Genomic DNA, 23,002 nt, shown 5'->3' on the forward strand with positions numbered 1-23,002 from the left:
GACATGACGACCGAGTTGAAGTTTAATTCAATGGTCATGCCTCTTCGGACCCGAAGAAGTGCGCGAGCTATTTTAGCCGGCAGTTTACACTGCACCTTTCGGTAGACAAAGCCAAGAGATGTGTTAATCGACGGCTGCGCAAAATGCCAAACAACTGCGCGCCGCTTACTTTCACCGATGAGGAGGTTCAGAGTGTCATCAAAAAAGCAAAATCATACAAATCCATTGACCCTAATGAAATCAACATGCTTATGCTAAAGCATATAGGCTCGACGGGAGTAAGCTACCTAACCAAGGTTTTCAACCTGTCGCTGACCACTCTTCAAATACTCGATGTCTGGAAAGTCGGAAGAGTGGTACCACTACTGAAACTCGCCAATAAAAGGGAGTCGTATCGTCCAATAACTCTACTTTCTCCAGTAATGAAGACACTTGAGGACTTGCTACTCCCTACATTCCCTCACCACCTGACCCTAGCAAACCACCAGCATGGATTTTGAAAAGTGCACAACACCGCTACAGCACTTAGCGTCATAAACGCCTAGATTGTTTGTGGCCTGCCCCAGAAACCACCCAGTGAGGGAACGATCCTCGTAGCACGCAATATTACTGCAGGACCCCGAAAAAACTTCTCTTCCTCCAGGCCTGAAGAGGTGAACCATGAACTACCTGAGCGGTCGACAATCATCCGTACTGTTTCGAGGAGAAACTCTAAACTGAGAAAAATTAAACAGGGTGGTGTCCTCTCCCAGTTACTGTTTAACTTCTACATCTGGAAACTCCCACAGCCGCCTGAGGGACTTTCCATAACATCATACGCTGATGATTGCACGATATTGACGTCGGGCAATGGAATCGATGGCATGTGTTAAGAATTAAACAGGGGTTTCCGCAGGGTAGTGTCCTCTCCCCGTTAATGTTTAAGTTATACATCTCGAAAATAACAATACACAAATTATCAATTTAAAAGTTGTCAATTTTTTAGTTTTAAATGCAAATAGAAGGAGAACGTCACCTTTCCAGTGATACCCATTTTATTCCCGAAATCCGGGGATGCCATTCTAAATTTTACCCCAAAACACAAATACAAAAAAAATATCCCTGACCGATCCAAATCCGGGGTGCGTTAGGTTTTTTTTCGAATAAAACTCTTTTTGCGTTTGCGGCCTTCGGCCGCGCTTAAAAAAATAACTCTGGTCGATCCTACACCGGGGTGTGTCAAGTTTTTTTTGAGTTTTTTTGCGTTGACTGCCTTCGGCCGCGCTTCCAAAAAATAACCCTGTCCGATCTAACACCGGGGTGTGTCAAGTTTTTTTCGATTTAACTCCTTTTTAAATATGTAGAAATGTTGTAATGAAGCGTAAGTGTATAAAAATTGCATTATATAAAAGAAAAAGTTAGCCCAATAAGAGTTGCATACTAGCAAATAAATAGTATTGCCATATCTGCCTAGTTGTCAACAAAAAATAATAAGCAAAACTTTATACCCCAAATACATAAATTGAAAACGCAAAAATCTTTAGCAAATTTTTATAAAAGAAAAAAAGTTGCAGAAAGGAATTCTACGCGAAAGAGCTCTGAACACCCCGGTGTTGGATCGGGTTATTTTTTTGAGGCGCGACCCAAGGCCGCCAGTACAGAAAGGAGTTCTACGCGAAAGAACTCTGAACACGCCGGTGTTAAAAAAAATAACCCTGGTCGATTCAACACCAATCCAACAATGTTCAGAAACGTTATAGTGAAGTGTTACGAAGTGAAAAGTGCATAATATACAAATTATCAATTTAAAAGTTGACAATTTTTTAATTTTAAATGCAAATATCTTTAGAACTGTAAGTCAGCGGCAACTATATATATGTATATATATATTTTCGTGATCTGGAAAACGTCACCTTCCCGTGATTTGAAGGTACCGTTGGAAAGAGGGAGGACTTCTTGATTAAAAAAATATATAGGGTTGTAGGTACCGCAAACGCTTAGTTTACGGCAGGGATGGGCACATTAGCCCTCAGTGGCATTTTGCCCGTGCGGGCATGAGTGCACATTTTGAGGGCTAGGTGAGGGGATCATCGCGGGCAAACATGAAGAGGGAAGTGAGAGCAACGTTTTACCACTCCATATTTACAAATGAGAGCAACGTATTTTCCACCACCATTGACTGATCTATCACATGTACAGTGGTGTGAACAAAATAGAAACAACCATAAGGTGTTGTGAAGTTTTAAAATATGCTGTTTTCTTATTAAACAAAATTGTTTTTAGATACATAACATAACATATATATATTTTTTCCTAACAGTGATTAAAATTTCCCACCATGCAAAGGTAAATAAAAACAAATTTTAATGCGAAACTCTAAACTCTGCAAATTATGTTTACCCATTTTTGTTCACACAACTGTTCAATTCCGATATGAAGTAAACTTCTACCCTTAAATTTGTGTACAATGTCAGTATTGCCGCAACCACTCTGCGGTGAACATCAAGTTACGGAGAAATGTAATTAATTTTTTTCGCAATTTTTCTCAACTTGTTATGCTCTTCTCTCCGTAAACTGATATTCCCCTCATCTAGCACCCGTGCGCACTTTGCTAACTTTGCGGGCTAAAAATGTGCCCATCCCTGGTTTACGGGATATTCGACCTTAAAGTTCAAAAATTCGCAAAATTCAAACATTTCAAGAAGCAATTTCCCCACATTAAACACACTTTATTCACATTTTTCACTTCAAATTAATTAAATTACACTATAAACTTTTAAATAAATCCACATTTTACACTTTTAGCAGGTTTTTTTTACCTAAAAACTCTTTATATGAAAAATTACATTTTACACTCGTTTGTACCTCATTTGTTTACCAAAAATTACGACGAAATGGAGCGCTGCCATGTGATAAGGCAATTCGCTGAAATTCCTTTTTTCGCAAAATTCCTCTATCCATGCTTATGGATATTTTCTTTTTTAATTTTATTAAGCTAATAATAATATATAGATATGTGTAAGTAATATTAAATAATAATATTACGTAATAAAGTGTAAAGTATACAGTACAGTATGAAAACTCAAATTTTGGACCGAGGAGCAGGGTTGTAAACTTAGTCAATAGATATGTATATCAAGATATTAATATGTTTGGTTGTACATATGCGAGCTATGTCTCAAAGATTAAGGGATTAATAATGAATCATTAATGTGTGATTTGTAATCAAACCTAGTAAAAATGCACTCCCTTAATGTTAATACGTTAGTATGCGTGGTTGTACTCGTGAGAGTTAGGTTACATGAGCTTATACGAGTAGTTTAGTAGAATCTTAGTAATGATCTAGTAATGATACACCAAGATATTGATTTGTGCAATGTTCACAATAAAGTCTCGTTTAAATACTTATATGCCTTCTTCCTTCTTATTTGTTATACTTCTTTGCATATAGCCGATTGGTTGTTGTTGTTGTTAACAGTTAGCTAATCCCCGTTAGGATGGCAAGGGTTGTTTGTTTTGTCGTCGAGGTCATCTCACGGTAGGCCCAAGAAACGTGCTGTTTTGACGGGGTCGGACCAAGGGAGGAAGGTGTTAGATGGGTAGGGTTTGTAGGGCATGCAAAGAGGTGGCCAGTGTCATACGGAGACTCGTTGCATGCAGGACATACATTAGGTATGTCGGGGTCGATTCTGGATAAGTAGGAGTTTAACCTGCTACAGTATCCAGAACGAAGTTGCGCTAGGGTCACTCGCGTTTCTCGCGACAACTGGAGCTCTTCGTCTGCAATAGGTGGTGGTTTGAAACCAAGAACGTCATTCGCGGGAAGGGAGTCGGTGAAGGTGTTGATGGCTCCACTGTGAATGGCGGTCAGTGCCTGCCGAAAGTTTGTTGCGTCCGAAGTCTGGTCGGCATACTGTTCGATGTCGTCGACATAGTCGAGGAATGACCTCTTGATGCTCCTGGGAGGCGGTTCCGCTCCAAGCAGGTGGCTGCAAGGGTGATTCCTGAGGAAACAGCGCAGCAGAAACTGCCTGGAGAGGAGTTGATTATGCTTCTTTACAGTTAGCATGGGCGTCTCACTGTGGAGGTGTTTAATGGGAGACATCAAGAGGCATCCCGTCGTGGTCCGGTGTGCTGTATTCTGACAGGTCTGAAGTTTTCTCATCTGCGAACCACTGCATCCAGGCGATCATATTGGTGCTGCGTAGTTGAGGACCGGCCGGCCGATTGCCTTGTAAGTTGCCAGCAACGTTTCTTTGTCTTTTCCCCATGTGCTGCCGGCTAGCGACTTGAGGATTTTGTTGCGGCTCTGTACCTTGGCGATAATCGCGGTCGTATGGGGAGAGAAGGAGCATAGACTATCGAGGGTTACGCCTAAAATCTTAGGGTTATTGACAGTGGGAATTTTGACACCATCGACTGCAATATTAAGTTCAAGTCTATACTCCTTCGTCCAGTTTGTAAATATGGTCGCTGTGGATGTGGTGGGTGAAAGTTGGAGGTTTCGTGCAGTGAGGAAACGAGAAAGGTCGGAGAGGTAGCTGTTCACTTTCGAACACATGCCATCGATTCCATTGCCCGACGTCAATATCGTGCAGTCATCTGCGTACGAGGTTATGGAAACCCCCTCTGGTGGTTGAGGAAGTTTCGAGATATACACCCCTATCACGCATTTCGACTTGGATTGAAATTTTCTCTTTTTGGCGACTTTGGTATCATGCGTTCCGTTCCCGTTCAGTTCAACTTCGAAATTTACGATTCTGCCTATCATGCATTTCGATCGTAGCTCCGTTTTGCTAAGTTGCAATTTTGTTGGCGGAGAACTTTTTGTGTTTTTATTTTGCTGCGAAAATTTTATTATTTGCGTGATTTTTTTTAATTTTCTAAAAATGTAAGAAAAACTTGTATTTAAAAGTTGTAAAAGACACGATATTTCCAGTTTTAGTGATGTTTTTTGATATGCTTTCAGGTCAAAAATAACAACACCAGAGCAATATGGAAAATTGGCAGATACGATGGAGAGTAAGCTAGATATAGCCAACGGTTTCCACCAGCGTCCTAAAGAAGATGTGCAGGCTTTTTGGAAAGAGGAAGCATCAAATTTACTTGCTGTCGTTTCTTCCGCAAACGTATCTAGGACATACTTGAATGCGTCCTTATTCAGACGAAAGTTTTTTTGAATCTAAATAAGTAAACGCGGATAAAGATTCCATAGTTACGTTTAATAAAAATAATAACAATATAAAAATTTTACTTTTATTTATTTTCTTTGAACAGCAGTAATTTTGTATTTTTGCTTTGTTATGTTCCAGTTTCACATATTTTAAAGCAAACAGCTGATTTCGAAAGAGTTATAGCTCTTCCTCTTCTTCTTTTAATCCAATTGCAACGCATGATACCTAATTTCGACTCCGGCGGAGCGTAGAGCGGGAGCGTAATCGAAATGCATGATAGGGGTGATAGAAGTTAAACAGTACCGGGGAGAGGACACCACCCTGCGGAACCCCCTGTTTAATTCTTCTACGAGGATCGTTCTTTCGCAGGGTGGTTTCTAGTTGAGGCCACGAATTATCTGGGCGTTTATGACGCTAAGTGTTGTGGTGGTGCTGTGCACTTTGCAGAATCCATGCTGGTGGCTGGCTAGGCTCAGGTGGTGAGTGAAGGTCGGAAGTAACAAGGCCTCAAGTGTCTTCACTACTGGGGAGAGGAGAGTTATAGGACGATAAGATTCCCCTTTGTTAGCGGGTTTCCCAGGTTTCAGTAGTGGGACCACTCTTCCGACTTTCCACACATCGGGTATTTGAAGAGTGGTGAGCGACAGGTTGAGGACGTTGGTGAAATATTTTACTCCCGTCGAGCCTAGATGCTTTAACATTAGCATGTTGATTCCATCAGGGTCAATGGATTTGGAAGATTTTGGTTTGTTGATGACACCCTGAACCTCCTCGTCGGTGAAATAAATGGCGCGCAGTTGTTTGGCATTTAGCGCAGCCGTCGGTTAACACATCTCTTGGCTTTGTCTACCGAAGGGTGCAGTGTAAACTGCCGGCTAAAATAGCTCGCGCACTTCTTCGGGTCCGAAGAGGCATGACCATTGAATTGAACTTCAACTCGGGCGTCATGTCTCTTCGGATTAGACAAAGCTTTGACAGTAGCCCAAAGCTTACTCACACCGGTGGAGAGGTTGCAGGACTTCAGGTGCTCTATCCATTTCGTCCGCTTATGTTGATTTACCATACGCCGAATCTCCAAATTGAGATTCCTTATTCGGGGATCCCCGGGATCGGCATGGCGTAAGGTGTCGCGCTCGTTAGCTAGAACAGCTGCTTCGGCTGGGAAATTGGGGCAGATTTCCGCCATTCTTTCAGCCGGGATGTAGCGAGCGGTAGCTGCTACGATCATCTTGCGGAATTGACGCTCGCCAACGCATACGTCCATAGGAATGGGTAGAGCGTTGAAGGTGCTCTCGGTAAATTCTGTGAAGCCGACCCAATTAGCTTTTTTAAAGTTAATGAAGGTACGGTTGTCCACAGAAACGAAATCAGGAGGCTTCTCGATCGAGATAATTATGGGCAGATGGTCTGATGCGAGAGTTAGCATAAGTCGCCGGGTTATGCTATTTATCAGACCACCACTAGCAATGGTAATATCAGGCGAGCTATTACAGGTGCCCATAACTCTGGTGGGGTCTTCGTCATTCATTGTGCAGAATGTGGAATCGTCAATCTGTTCCGCCAGCTCCATCCCCCTACGATCATTTGACAGGCAGGAATGCCAAAGATCATGGTGCGCGTAAACGGTGTTCACCACGAAGTAGCGCACCTATATTCGGGTATATATATGTATATATTTGTATATATTAAATATTTCGAGCTCGACGTCGCCCGACTGTATAGTTATACTCTGACATTTTCGGGTAGTAACCCTAGGGTCAATGTCTTCATCGATTAGACGATACGGTGTTGTGCAATATCAAAGCTAGGCCACCACCACTATCTCGCTCGCGATCTTTACGTATAACGTTGAAACCGGCACAACTCAGAAGATCTGAGCTGCTGTTTAACTTGGTTTCTTGGTCCGCAGCTATCGATACACCTTCCCGATGCTTTAACATTAGCATGTTGATTCCGTCTGGGCCGATGAATCTGGAGGATTTTGCCTTGTTGATGACACCCTGAACCTCCTCATCGGTGAAAGTAAGTGGCGCGCAGTTGTTTGGAATTTTGCGCAGCCGTCGGTTAACACATCTCTTGGCCTTGTCTACCGAAGGGTGCAGTGTAAACTGCCGGCTAAAGTAGCTCGCGGACTTCTTCGGGTCCGAAGAGGCATGACCATTGAATTGAACTTCAACTCGGTCGCCATGTCCCTTCGGATTAGACAAAGCTTTGACAGTAGCCCAAAGCTTACTCACACCGGTGGAGAGGTTGCAGGACTTCAGGTGCTCTATCCATTTCGTCCGCTTATGTTGATTTACCAATTGCCGAATCTCCAAATTGAGATCCCTTATTCGGGGATCCCCGGGATCGGCATGGCGTAAGGTGTCGCGCTCATTAGCTAGACCGATAACTCTCCTCTCCCCAGTAGTGAAGACACTAGAGGCCTTGTTACTCCCGACCTTCACTCACCACCTGAGCCTAGCCAGCCACCAGCATGGTTTCCGCAAAGTGCACAGCACCACCACAGCACTTAGCGTCATAAACGCCCAGATAGTTCGTGGCCTCAACCAGAAACCACCCTGCGAAAGAACGATCCTCGTAGCGTTGGACCTGTCAAAAGCTTTTGACACGGTCAACCACACAACGCTACTGCAGGACATTGAAAAAACCACTCTCCCTCCAGGGCTTAAGAGGTGGACCATGAACTATCTGAACGGTCGTCAGTCATCCGTACTATTTCGAGGTGAAACATCTAAACTTAGAAGAATTAAACAGGGGGTTCCGCAGGGCGGTGTCCTCTCCTCACTACTGTTTAATTTCTATATCTCGAAACTCCCTCAACCACCAGAGGGGGTCTCCATAACCTCGTACGCAGATGACTGCACGATATTGACGTCGGGCAATGGAATCGATGGCATGTGTTCGAAAGTAAACAGCTACCTCTCCGACCTTTCTCGTTTCCTCACTGCACGAAACCTCCAACTTTCACCCACCAAATCCACAGCGACTATATTCACAAACTGGACGAAGGAGTATAGACTTGAACTTAATATTGCAGTCGATGGCATCAAAATTCCGACTGTCAATAACCCTAAGATTTTAGGCGTAACCTTCGATAGTCTATGCTCCTTCTCTCCCCATACGACCGCGATTATCGCCAAGGTACAGAGCCGCAACAAAATCCTCAAGTCGCTAGCCGGCAGCACATGGGGAAAAGACAAACAAACGTTGTTGGCAACATACAAGGCAATCGGCCGGCCGGTCCTCAACTACGCAGCACCGATATGGTCGCCTGGATGCAGTGGTACGCAGATGAGGAAACTTCAGACCTGCCAAAATACAGCACTCCGGACCACGACGGGATGCCTCTTGATGTCTCCCGTTGAACACCTCCATAATGAGACGCGCATGCTTCCTGTAAAGGAGCATAATCAACTCCTCTCCAGGCAGTTCCTGCTTGGTTGCTTCCGTAGGAATCACCCCTGCAGCCATCTGCTTGGAGCGGAACCGCCTCCCAGGAGCATCAAGAGGTCATTCCTCGACTATGTCGACGACATTGAACAGTACGCCGACCAGACTTCGGACGCAACTAACTTTCGACAGGCACTGACCGCCATTCACAGTGGAGCCATCAACACCTTCACCGACTCCCTTCCCGTGAATGGCGTTCTTGGAGTCAAACCACCACCTATTGCAGATGAAGAGCTCCAGTTGCCGCGAGAAACGCGAGTGACCCTAGCGCAACTTCGTTCTGGATACTGTAGCAGGTTAAACTCCTACTTATCCAGAATCGACCCCGACATACCCAATGTATGTCCTGCATGCAACGAGTCTCCGCATGACACTGGCCACCTCTTTGCATGCCCCACAAACCCTACCCATCTAACACCCTTTTCCCTTTGGTCCGACCCCGTCGAAACAGCACGTTTCTTGGGCCTACCGTTAGATGACCTCGACGACAACACAAACAACCCTTACCATCCTAACGGGGATTAGCTAACCGCTAAAACAACAACAACAACATACACGTTCCCGATTCATAAGTGCAACTATTGTCAAGAATGTCCAAATTGTTTATTTCAAATTATTATGAAAAGAATAAACACTCTTTTTTAAATTTATTATTGAACGAATTCACAATTTATTTCAAAGAAAATTAATTTTTATATGCCTGCTTGCGACTGCTCCGTTTGCTTGTTCACTAACGAATGCCTCTCACTCGTTAAAACCGTCTGTGACACCATCTCCTCGATCTTACTCTGGAGTCCGTTGCAGTTGAATTGAAGAAGTCTGGTTTGTCGCGGGTGTCCGTGGGTGATCCTGGGGGTAAGGGAGTGACGTATTGGTGGTGTTTGTTGCAGCTGCAGAACCCGCAGGGGCGAATGTCGCGCTGGGGTATTGGTTGGCATGGGGCAACGTAGGATTCACTCAACTCACGTATGGTGCGCAGGCCGGAACACGTCGGGAAGTGACACCAGACAGTGCAGGAATTGCAATTAACTGATGTGACATTCCGACGTATGACGGTCTGACACACGGAACAGACTGTGCGAGGAACCAAGAGTTGCTGATTGGTTCTCGCACGAAGATTGGAGCGGGATGAAGGTTGGGGGAGGGGGACAAGTCAGGGTGGGAGCTATGTTGCCTGTTTGAGCTCCTGACCGTAGAGGTCCTCAGTTGGCCACTCTGGTTGAGTGGCGGCGCGGCGCGCGAACTATGTGGAGATTGCACAGCCGTAGAGGATTGTATCGCAGTATTGCGCAGGCAACATGGGGCCACGTAACGCGTGGTCCACTCCCTGTTCAGGCCATCCATTGCATTTATTACACCTGACCGAGGTGGAGTTTGGATGGAGCCTTTTTGCGCAGACGCAGCAGAAAAATTCCTCCGGGCCCGGGTTGGACTCAATGCCAGCACGAGTCAGAAGGATACGGAGCAACCCTGCTGCAAGGCGTTGCTCCAATGACGACAAACACAAATTAGTACTCACCGATCCAAACGAGGTTATATCGCCGAAAAAACAGCCCTTGGTCGGATAAAATCCGAGTCAATTCCGGTGCGTAGAACCGGCTGTCGTGGAAATTGGGCCGATTGGCGTGAGTAATAATAAATAAATAAATAAATATGAGTGCATGATAACCAAATAAATATAACTACTTTATATCCAAAACTCAAATTTTATATATAATAATATATATAGCGTCAGCTAAAATACAGTAATATAAGTAATATATAAGTATACTAATATTAGTAATAATACGTAATAAAGTTTAAAGTATAGAGTACAGTACGAAAACTCAAATTTTGTTTCAATATGAATGCATGATAACCAAAAAATAGGGGAAACTTTAGTATACCATCCCGCGATTTCAGGGTTAAAAGTGGTATGGTTGGATAGAGCTGCTGCTCCAGATTAAGAAAATATATAATTGTTGCCGCCGCAAACTTATAGTTTTCGAGATATTTTTATGCACCTATACTTCATTACATTGTTTCTACATATTTATTTTTTAGTAATTATTTAGTTATTTGCTTAAAATAAGCATTTTATATTTTACATTCCATGCACAATAACAAAAGTATTCCGTGTTTACAGATATTAAGTGTTGCCATAATTACACATTTATCAAAAAAATAAGAATGGATATAAAAATTCAAACGCAGAAAACAAATACCATCTGAAATAACTTTTCCATTGTAATAAAAAAAAAGTTTTAAGGCTTATAAGTATGTGTAATCTAATAATTTAATAAAAGGATCATAATGATTATTTGTAATACAACAAAGGTAAAACAGGTTAAACATTAGTCCATTCGCGTCCCACTTCTTTCTGCATTGGCGAGCTTCGAAAAAATAACCCTGGCCGATCCAACACCGGGGTGTGTCAGGTTATTTTTGAGTAAAACTCCTTTTTGCGTTGGCGGCCTTCGGCCACACTTCAAAAAAAAAAAATAACCCTGGCCGATCCACCACCGGGATGTGTCTGATTTTTTTTGTTTTTGAGTAAAACTCCTTTTTGCGTTGGCGGCCTGCCCGATCAAAAATCATGATGTATCAAGAAAAGAGGCAATGATTTATGTATTTGGGGTATAATCTTATTTTTTATTCATTTTTATTCTTTTGATAAATGTGTAATTATGGCAACACTTATTATCTGTCAACACGGAATACTTTTGTTATTGTGCATGGAATGAAATTTGTGTAAAATATAAAACGCTTATTTTAAGCAAATAACTAAATAATTACTAAAAAAATAAATATGTAGAAACAATGTGATAAAGTATAATGCATAAAAAGTGTATAATATGAAATAAATAATTACTAGAAATCGAGAAATTGCAAGATAAAATTTGCAAAATTTTCAACTTTAAATGCAAATATCTCGAAAACTATAAGTTTGCGGAATATTATATATTTTCTTAATCTGGAGCAGCAGCTCTATCCAACCATAATACTTTTAACCCTGAAATCGTGGGATGGTATACTAAAGCCGACCCAAAAAATATAACCACTTTATAATAAAAACTCAATATATTTTTTTTATTTTTAACGCTGAAAGTACTTCAGTCAGCCCGGGTATTCACTCAGCCAGGGTTATTTTTTTAGAGCGCAGGCGAAGGCCGCCAACGCAGAAGGAGAAGGATAGTATAAAATTGTAATATGCAGAAAGGAGTACTACGCGAAAGTACTTCAGTCACCCCGGGTATTCGCTCGGTCGGGTTTTTGTTAGAGTGCCAACGCAGAAAGAGTACTACGCGAAAGTGTTTCAGTCAGCCTAGGTATTCGCTCGGCCAGGGTTATTCTTTGAGAGCGCGGCCGAAGGCCGCCAACGCCGAAAGAAGTACTACGCGGAAGTACTTCAATCACCCCGGGTATTCGCTAGGCCAGGGTTATTTTTTTAGAACGCAGGCGAAGGCCGCCAACGCAGAAGGAAGAGAGGATAGTAAAAAATTGTAAAATTTATATAAAAATGTTATATTACAACCATATAAATATTATAATATTATCACATGATTTTACTTATCTGTTTTTATTAAATATAAATCACATATTATTCATATAATCATATATGTATGTATAGCATGTACATATATGGGAAAGTGTTCACATATTCAAATTTAGCTTGAAAAATCTTCTTTATGAGTTTTTTTTTATAGTTACTAAAGAAAAAAGAATCACTCGGCACGATTCCGATTACCTTGGCGGAGGGGTAAAAAAAACGAATTTCCGTATAAATGGGATATGTGCGGATAGGGGAGGGGGAATATCCAAAAGTAATATAAAAATAACTAATACTTTTTAAAATATTCACGTTTAAGAGTTCAAAAGCTTGCACTAAGAACACATGGTATTTCTCTATGTTTCACTTAATTTTTTAACGTTTTTTACTCTGTATATTTAAATATACACTCTAAGCATTGAAATAAGTTGACATTTCACATTTATTTTGTTTATTTTTCAGGTAAATTTAGTAATTTAAAAATGAATTATCAAATTTATGGCTGAAAAGTTTAGAGTATTTATATTTACGAGGAAAACCAGCTTTGCCATTTGGATTTTTCAGTGTTCCACAGCGTTTTCTTTGTTTGTACTTTCGAGTGATTCTTTTCTCTTTATTAACTATAAAAAAAACTCATAAAGAAGATTTTTCAAGCTAAAATTGAATATGTGAACACTTTCCCATATATGTACATATTATACATACATATATGATTATATGAATAATACTCAAAATACTCGAGGGTTAAGAACAAAATTAAAAGAGTTCTTAATCTCATCAGCAGGGCATCAATGTGATTTGATTTGTGTTAGCGAGTCATGGCTTCATAAATCAATATCAGATAATGAAGTGGTATATGATACGTATTTAATATTTAGGAAAGATAGAGACAACCAAACAAGCAAATGCATGAGAGGTGGAGGTGTTTTCATAGCGGTGAAGCGTAGTATTAATGCTGAACTACTGCCAACTAACTGTAGTAGTGTCGAACAAGTTTTTATTAAAGTACGAGGGCTGTCCGATAAATAACCGACCTAACCATGATGCACGCGACTTTTTCAAAAATTTTTTTTTTATTTTTCTACATAGTCTCCTTGTAACTCCACACACTTCTCCCAGCGTTGCTCCCATCTCTGCAACCCTTCCCAATAGTATTTGGCGTCTTTGGCTGCAAAATACGAGTTCACGCAAGTGATTGCCTCCTCATTTGACGAAAATCTCTGGCCGCCGAGCGCAGTTTTAAGTTGAGGAAACAAAAAAAAAGTCGTTTGGTGCTAGATCCGGTGAATAAGGTGGATGGTCAAGCAGTTCGAACCGCAATTCGTGGATTTTCGGCATGACGACTGTTGAGGTGTGAGATGGTGCGTTGTCTTGGTGGAACAAGACTTTCTTTTTTTGCAAATGTGGCCGATTTTTCGAAATTTCTTCCTTTAGCTTGTCCAATAATGATGCGTAGTATGCTCCTGTTATAGTTTTTTCTTTTTCAAGATAGTCGATAAAAATAATTCCATGGCTGTCCCAAAAAACACACTTTTGGGGCTGGTTCCCCCTTTTCAATCCACTGTTTAGATTGGATTTTTGTTTCGGGCGTATAATGATGAGTCCAAGTTTCGTTTACAGTTATCAATCGGCGCCAAAACTCGGTCTTATTGCCTCTAAACTGAGCCAACAGAGCGCTGGAAATGTTCATGCGCGCACGTTTGTGGTCTAGCGTAAGCAAACGCGGCACCCAACGCGCGGACTGCTTTCTCCAACCCAAATCTTGGTTTAATATGTGACAAACAGTTTCTTTTGACATCTTCATAATCTCAGCTATTTCCCTAACTTTAATCCGGCGGTCGTCTAGTACCAATTGATGAACTTTAGCGATGTTATCGTTAGTGGTTACAGTTTTTGGACGCCCAGGACGTTCATCATCTTCCAAGCTCCTGCGACCACGTTTAAATTCAGCTGCCCAAAATTTTACGGTGGTAAACGATGGTGCAGAGTCACCATACACAGAGTCCAACTCATCTTTGATTTGTGAAGGCGTATTGCCTTTCAAAAATAAAAATTTAATTATAGCTCGATATTCAATTTCTTCCATTTTGGGGAAATCACCGAAATAGACTCACAAAAACGACTGTCAACAGATAATTGCGCAAGATAAATTTCTGAAATTTTGGCGAGTAGCTATTATAATATGCACAATTTGAAGTAGAAACTTCACGTTGAGGTCGGTTATTTATCGGACAGCCCTCGTAAAATGTACCGAGGGCGATCTAGTGGTTGGATGTGTGTATCTCCCACCACGGTCGTCGTTGGATAAGTATGCGAGTCATATGTCAACAATTTCGTATTTGAAGGAAAAATATCCCAACTGTGCATTGATTATTGTTGGCGACTATAATCTCCCCAGTAGCTGTCCTCAAGATAAATGTGCAAATATGGTATACAGTGAGATGAGTGTGGCTAACTGTCAACAGTATAATAAAATTCGTAATATATGTGATCGTACACTTGATTTATGCTTTAGCAGCATTGAAATATATGTGAACAGTGCCGAGGCTATTATTGATGAAGATAAGCACCACCCGGCTATAAGTATACGTGCTGAAATTAAGGCCAACCTAAAAACGAACGTGGCACCGACCTATGCATTCAGGAAGGCGGACTACTGGGGATTGAATTACTTCTTTTTGATATTTAACTGGATTGAACTGTATAAATTAGAATCACTGGATGACAAGGTAAACTGGCTATACGATAGAATTAACGATGGAATTGTGCAATTTGTTCCTGTCCATACGAACAGGAAAAGCAATTATCCATGCTGGTTCTCTAGGGAGCTGATAGGGAAAATACAGCAGAAAAAGGATGCGCATGCAACATACAAAAGATTAAAAACCAGTTACGCCTACAATGTCTTTCGTCGGTTGCGATCGGAATGCAAAAGAATCGGCAAAGGGTGTTACAGCGCATACACGTCCAGGATGGAGGAGCTTGTACGGGTAGACTCGAGTCAGTTCTGGAAATTCATCAAAAGCAGGAAACGGAACAATATGGACATTCCATCCGCCGTGTCATGGAAAGATAGTGTAGCTACGACGGGTGGGGAAGTGAGCAATCTTTTTGCATCGTTCTTTAGTAGCATCTATGCGGGGAAACTTAATGACAATGGGGAACCAATGCCCACAGCTCAAGCTGCGGAAACATTGACTAGTTACGATGTGAAACTATCGGAACTCACCATCCGCTTCGATGAAGTGTACGAGCAAATGTGCAAACTAGATGGAAAGAAGGGAGCCGGACCAGATGGAATACCAAACATATTACTGAAGAGCTGTGCAGTCGGACTGGCCGAATCAATAACCCACATCTTTAGTAAATCACTGGAGATGGGTATTTTTCCGTCGGCGTGGAAACGCTCGTATATTTGTCCAACTTACAAGGCAGGGTCGAGATTTGAGGTGTCCAACTACAGGCCAATATGCATACAGCCGGCAATGGCTAAGTTGTTTGAGAAACTAGTTTTGCCGCAGGTGAATTTCGCCTTCAAGAATACGATCTCGACCAAGCAACATGGATTCTTTGGCGGCAGGTCTACGGCTACAAACCTTTACCTGTATGTCGACTACGTACTGAGAGCGTTGGACAAGGGTGAGACAGTTCACACTATCTACACGGACTTCAGCAAAGCCTTCGACATGGTGGATCATGAGCTCTTAATAGAAAAGATGGATCGCTACGGAGTGGCAGGAAACGTATTGAGCTGGTTCAACTCGTACTTGACTGGGAGATCCCTGCAGGTGTGAGTCAATGGCTATGTGTCGTCCGAGTTTAAAGTGTCTTCCGGGGTTCCACAGGGTTCCCATATGGGGCCAGTGCTGTTTAGCATATTTGTAAACGACATTGGGACCAAAATGTCGTCGGACTTTCTCCTTTATGCTGATGACCTCAAGATATTCAGAAAGATAAGCACTGTGGATGATATTAGCGCATTACAGCAAGACCTCTATAGACTTGAGGAGTGGTGCGATGAAAATAAATTAAGTTTGAATTTAAAAAAGTGCGTGGTGATGTTCTTATCACGGTCCTTGAGTCGTCGTAAAGCAGTTTACCGTATTGCTGATCATCAGCTAGAAGAAGTCACAGTTGTAAAAGATCTTGGTGTCATGATCGATAACGCACTAAATTTCACCGGGCACATTGACAAAATTACTTCACAGGCATACAGGACACTCGGGTTCATTTTCAGATGTGGTGATGACTTCAGGAATGCTGATACTTTCGTAAGGCTGTACACGACCTTGGTGCGTCCGATATTGGAGTACTGTTCAGTGGTTTGGTCTCCCCATACCGCCTGCCTCATTGACAAAGTGGAGAGAGTGCAGAAGAAACTCTATAAATATGTCGCGTACTTCCTGGGACGTAAAGGATGGGTCGGAGGCTCGGAGGAGGTTCGTGGTCAATTTGGGATTTGTGACCTGATGAGTCGGAGACAAGTATCAGATCTCTTGTTTGCTTTTAAATCACTAAATGGATTAATCGACTCTCCGGAAATATTGGAACAATTCGGCATTGTAGGCCGTATGCCTGGTTTGAGGTCGCACAGACTGTTAAAAGCGGTTAACTCATCGAAGAACTACGTGCGGGGTGGACCGAGGAGCAGGGTTGTAGACTTAGTAAATAGACACTATGAAAATTTTAATATGTTTGGTTGTACATATGCGAGCTACGTCTCTAGGGTTAAGGAATTAATTAATAATGTATCAATACAGTATCATTAATGTGTGATTTGCCTAGTCAGGGGTATGCCTTCTGTTTTATTTTTTAATTTTTGTTACACTTTTCTGTACAAAGCCGATTGGCATGAATTAATAAATAAATAAATAAATATGTGATTTATATTTAATAAACACAGATAAGTAAAATCGTGTGATAATATTATAATATTACGAGCGAATACACGGTGTGACTGAAGAACTTTCGCGTAGCAATTCTTTCTGCGTTCGGTCGCGCTTTAAAAAATAACCCTGGTCGAGTGAATATCCGGGCTGACTGAAGTACTTTCGCGTAGTATTCCTTTCTGCGTTGGCGGCCTTCGGCCGCGCTCTAAAAAAATAACCCTGGGCGAGCGAATGCCCGGGGTGACTGAAGGACTTTCGCGTAGTATTCCTTCGTGTTGGCGGCCTTCCGCCGCGCTCTAAAAAAATAACTCTGGCCGAGCGAATACCCGGGGTGACTGAAGTACTTTCGCTTAGTACTCCTTTCTGTGTTGGAGGCCTTCGGCCGCGCTCTAAAAAAAATAACCCTGACCGAGCGAATACCAGGGGTGACTGAAGAATTTTCGCGTAGTATTCCTTTCTGCGTTGGCGGCCTTCGGCCGCACTCTAAAAAAATAACACTGGCCGAGCGAATACCCGGGGTGACTGAAGTACTTTCGCGTAGTACCCCTTTCTGCGTTGAAAATAAAAAATATATTGACTTTTTGTTATAAAGTGGTTATAATTTATGGTTATCATGCACTCAAAATTTAAGTTTTCGTTATAAAATGGTAAATTTTGGTTATTATATCTGTCAGCGATCTCCATTTATTTTTGTGGATACATTAGTTTGTATTTTAGGCGACGATATATATATTATTATAATTAAAATATGAGTTTTGGGGCACGATTACGATTTTTCCGGCGCCGCGATTTGATGGTACTAATGGATAGAGGAGGTCCTCAGGATTAAAAAAATGTTTGCACATATACCGTCCTCAGACTCATAGTTTCCGAGATATTTCACTTTAAAGTTCCACAATTTTACATGCAATTTAAACCTATTTTGTTTTGTTTTGTTTTTCTTCACATGTCATTACAAGTACCAGTGTTGCCACATAATGTGTTTCAAAGAAACTATGAAAATTTTTTCTATTTAACATTTATAAAGAAAATGGTACAAATGGTTTTTGTATCTTATGTTAATTGATAAATAAAGATAAAAAATAACATTCCTTTGTGTCGAACTACTTTCTGCAATTTGAAGTGAAAAATGTGAAAAAAGTGTGTTTAATGTGGTGAAATAGCTCCTTGAAATGGTCCAATTTTGCGAATTTTTGAACTTTAAGGCCGAATATCTCCTAAACTAAGCGTTTGCGGACCTTATAACTCTGTATGTTTTTTAATCAGGAGGACTTTCTCTTTCCAACGGTACCTTCAAATCGCGGCGCCAAAGAAATCGGAATTGTGCCATATTATATAATAATATTACGTAATTAATGGTAAAGTATATGAGTACAGTACGAAAACTCAAATTTTGTTTCAATATTGGATATAAAGTGGTTATATTTTTGGTTATCATGCACTCATATTGAAAGAAAATTTGAGTTTTCGTTATAAAAGGAATAATTTTGGTTATTATATCTGTACGACGACGATATATATATTATTATATTTAAAATATGAGTTTTGGATATAAAGTGATTATATTTTTGGATATTATGCACTCAAACTCAAAAAATATAACCACTTTAACGTCTTTATAACAAAAACTCAATATATTTTTTTTATTTTTACGTACTACGCGAAAGTACTTCAGTCACCCCGGATATTCGCTCGGCTAGGGTTATTTTTTTAGAGTGCGGACGAAGGCCGCCAACGCAGAAAGGAGTACTACGCGGAAGTACTTCAGTCACCCCGGGTATTCGCTGATGATTTTATTATAGTATAAAATTGTAATATGTGTATAAAAATGTTATATTACAATCATATATATAATATAATATTATCACACGATTTTAAGAATCACTCGAAAGTACAAATAAAGAAAACGCTGTGAAACGCTAAAAAATCCTTCACTTTTGGTTTTTAAGGTGTGGCAATGCTGGTTTTCCTCGTAAATGTAAACACTCTAAACTTTTCAGCCTTAAATTTGATAAGTGATTTTAAATTACTAAATTTGACTGAAAAATTACAAAATAAAAGTGAAAAGTGAACTTATTTCAATATTAAGAGTGTATATTTAAATATAGTAAGTGAAAAACGTGAAAATATTCTGTGAAACATGGAGAAATACTATGTGTGCAAATTTTTGAATTTTTAAACGTGAATATTTTTAAAAATATTAGCTATTTTTACATAATTTTTAGATATTCCTCCTCTGGAGAAGCCCCCCTATCCGTACAAGCCCCATTTATACGGAAATTCGGTTTTTTTTACCCCTCCGCCAAAGTAATCGGAATTGTGCCCACGTTTCGGTGCATAAAACGAAATTAATAAATATTATTAAATAGAAGAATTTGAAATGGCAGTATATAAAATAATATAAAAAAATTATATATTTAATAATTTTTACCTAGTCGATTGGTCTTATTTTTTTTTTGATGTGTAAGAACCCTCTCCGCCATTTCTTAAGTCAATTTATCCAAAACGTAGCGCATTCTACAAAATGACTCCTTAATTGAATTAGATTAAAATAAAGAACCTCGTGACTGTAATATGTACATTTGATAACTTATATATTCCGTTATTAGTGCATAGTGCTACGTAGAAGTTGTCATTACTAAGTTATAATATTTGATACTTCTTGTTGTAATTTCTGTTAGCTTTGATTGCAACATCGACCGCTTCTATAACGTGAACTGCTGCGAGGTGACAGTGACAACAAAACGTAATGCCTGGAAGTACTTAGTATGTATCTATACGCAAAAAATTGGTATACAATATACCGATGCCTTAGACGATAATGTGTATATGTGTATGACTGTGCCAGACAGGAGAAGTCTTTAGTAATTTTCGCCGCAATTTAATATAACTAATCACTGTTACTAGAATATCCTACTCAAACATCTTAGGACAATTCTTTGTTAAAAGAATATTGCAGCACTGATTCTACTTCTATTCTACTTAGTCCTCATACCAATTGGCAGCACACAATCTCAAACCTTTTTTAACACTCATTGCATGCTTAGGAAATTCATATATTTGCTTAGTCAAAAAATCCATTAAACGATAATTAAATACGAGGGAACGCTTACACTAAATTATTTCGTTATTAAATTACCCTAAACCAAAATATTTCTATAGCCCATTGGGGATAAAATTTCACTCAAATACGTGGCCACTTTAAGCTACCGTTGAAATTGAATTCGCCGCAACTAACATAAAACATTTTGAAAGATTAAAAACATAAAATAAAAATACTTCTTGATATTCAAAAATATAAATTATATTGTATTGCAATATCCCAAAAATTAAACTTACTTTCAAATAGAAATATGTTCAAAATTTATATATAATATGACTGTATCGCCTTTGCTTGAACTGCTCCTTCCAGTTTTGTGGTATTTGCCGAGTGTTGTTTCCTATCCCACTCGCTCATGCATAAACAAAACGCTATCGCATTCACTTAACCAGTATACATAAACCCTTTTGGTTTAATTGGTTTTTTATGTTACATCTTCTCGTCTATTCTTTGCTTTTTTATGTACACTCTTTTCTTGAACAAATAATTTTTACATATAAAAACACAATTTTTTCTTCATTACTGACTTCTTCAAAATACAGAAATTGACTTTCTTCAGACACCAAACATTTCACCAATTTACTTCCACTTGTATCTTTGCCTAAATAGCATAATTTTTTTCGTATCAAATTGTATTCAACACGCACTAATAGTACTATTTAAGATTTCACATATTTTCGGTACAACCCACTCCAACTTATGATTTGTACACTATTCAAATATTTCAATGGCATAATTAGTTAGTCGAAAAACCTACTTAAAAAGTGGCAAATTAATCTATTAGAACAAACGCACCATACAAATACAGCTAGATGAACTCAGAGTACGTATACTCAAAAAAAGAACCGTTCAAGCTGGTTTCACAAATACAACTGATCATACCTTACAAACATATAATATGGCAGCCATGTCCAAAACAGTAAAAAAAAACATGTACGTTTGATTTCATGCGCCCATTCCTTTTTAACGCATATAACTTTTCCTTCAATAATAAATTACAAATATTTATAAACCCCTATTAATTAAAACAAATTAGATTTTGAACTAAAAATTAAAATAATAAACACATTGCGTAAGAATATATTAAGTGTGGCAACTTCCTCTGTTCATAACGAGGGATCTCGGCAATCTATTTAAGATTGCGAGAAATCTGTATTGCTAGCTAAATTGCCCAACGAGACTACACCTTGATAATGTTTAGTAAACGTGGCCATACACGACACACATGTGCGTTCGAAGCCCCCCTGAAGCCCCCCCCGCCGAAATAAGGAAATTTTTTAAATAAATCGCAAATCAAAAAGATTTATCACTGACTGAATCTTTTGAAACTCTTATACACAACTCAGCTCAAACCTATAACAGTCGTACGCAACTACACTAGACGGTGACTGAAAACTTATCAAAAGTCATACTTAAGCGTTGTACAGATCTGACGGAGGAGCAAACATGTCAGGGCATTTAAGTGAAGTGCAAACCAGGATAAGACAACTGTATCCAAAAGCACCATATGTTCATTGCGCTAGTCACCGATTGAACCTTGCGCTTTCTAATATGTACTATGTCATTACCTATATTATGGAACTGCCTTGGTATTGTCAATGAAATAGAAAATTGATTTAGAAACCATTCAAATGCAAACACAACTTTTTATAACGTTATACAAAAGCACGCACCAGAAAGCAAAGAAAGACGACTTGTTCGCCTTTGTGAAACAAGGTTTATAGAAAGGCATGAAAGCATTATAACCTTTGTGGAGCTTTTCAAATTCTTTGTACTAAGTTTGGAAATAATTTCGAGTAAGACATGGTCCATTTCGTCTAAAGCATCAGCCTTCTTAGCAGCGGTAGAGAAAAGCGATTTTTTGCTTAGTCTATTCGTCTGTGAGCAATTGTTCAGCTTAACGCTGCCACTGTCTGTGCAACTCCAAGAAAAATCTATGGATTTTGTATTAGCAATGAATCGAGCCAAAGAATTAATAAGAACTCTGCACCAGATAAGAGAAACAGCGGATGGTTTTTTCAACGATATTTTCCAAACAGCATCACAAATGTCTAAAGATCTTTTTAACACTTCGCGTCAAACTACTCGTGCTAATCCACCTTGCACAACCCCTGAAAGCCACTTCAGAGTTACAATATTTATTCCATGCGTTGATGCTCTGATTCAAAACATGACAGAACGTTTATTAGTGAATGAGGATATGCTCTCGTCATTTCAAATTCTACTCCCAGGTTTTGCTGCAATTGATAATGCGAAGAATTAAAAAATTTAACTATTTACTTCGAGGAGCAAATATCAATGACAGCATTAAAATCAGAGTATCAATTGTGGTGTGCCAGCTTATCAACAATAGATCCAACCATAGAAGTGTTGAAATTAGTGCAACATTGCGATGCAACGTATTTTAAAAATATTCACTACCTGCTTACAATATTAGCAACTCTTCCAGTGACGACCGCTTCCGTTGAAATAACTTTTTCAACCTTAAAAAGAATAAAAACTTTACCACGCAGTGTGATGGGCAGTGAGCGGCTGAGTGCACTTGCTGTTATTGCAGTGCACTGATGAAGTAATTAATGATATGGCAAACAAGAAGAAAAGAAAAATATTACTTATTTAAGTTACAACTACCAAATCATTTAAGTAATATGTATATGAATTTATATTGTTTTTTTTAATAAACAGAAAATTTAAAGTTTATATATGTTTTTACTTCAGCCCCCCCCGAAATGAAAAGCTGGCTACGGGCCTGCGCCCAAACAAGGAGAATACTTAAGAAACTTAGTTAGTTACTACGCTTATAACTGGAGAACGCCTGGACCGATTTCGGTGATTACCACCAATTCGGACAGGTCTCCGCCCAAACAAGGAGAATACT

The 23,002-nt window shown here is 39.8% G+C and overlaps 1 protein-coding gene across 6 annotated transcripts in view; it reads right to left on the minus strand.

The window, feature by feature from the left end:
* LOC105227075 (uncharacterized) overlaps positions 1 to 21,222 on the minus strand; it is a 142,309-nt gene extending 121,087 nt beyond the window's left edge. For 4 of the 6 annotated variants that reach the window (XM_049460256.1, XM_049460259.1, XM_049460260.1 and 1 more), the window contains exon 1: positions 20,364 to 21,222. The gene's annotated coding sequence lies outside the window, so the exon portion shown is untranslated. The remainder of the gene's footprint in view (positions 1 to 20,363) is intronic. The other 2 variants (XM_049460261.1, XM_049460262.1) reach the window with 2 other exon arrangements.
* Positions 21,223 to 23,002: the final 1,780 nt, after the last annotated feature.

This window comes from Bactrocera dorsalis, chromosome 6 (genome assembly GCF_023373825.1).
Source record: "Bactrocera dorsalis isolate Fly_Bdor chromosome 6, ASM2337382v1, whole genome shotgun sequence".
In the NCBI taxonomy this organism is placed as follows: Eukaryota; Metazoa; Arthropoda; class Insecta; order Diptera; family Tephritidae; genus Bactrocera; species Bactrocera dorsalis.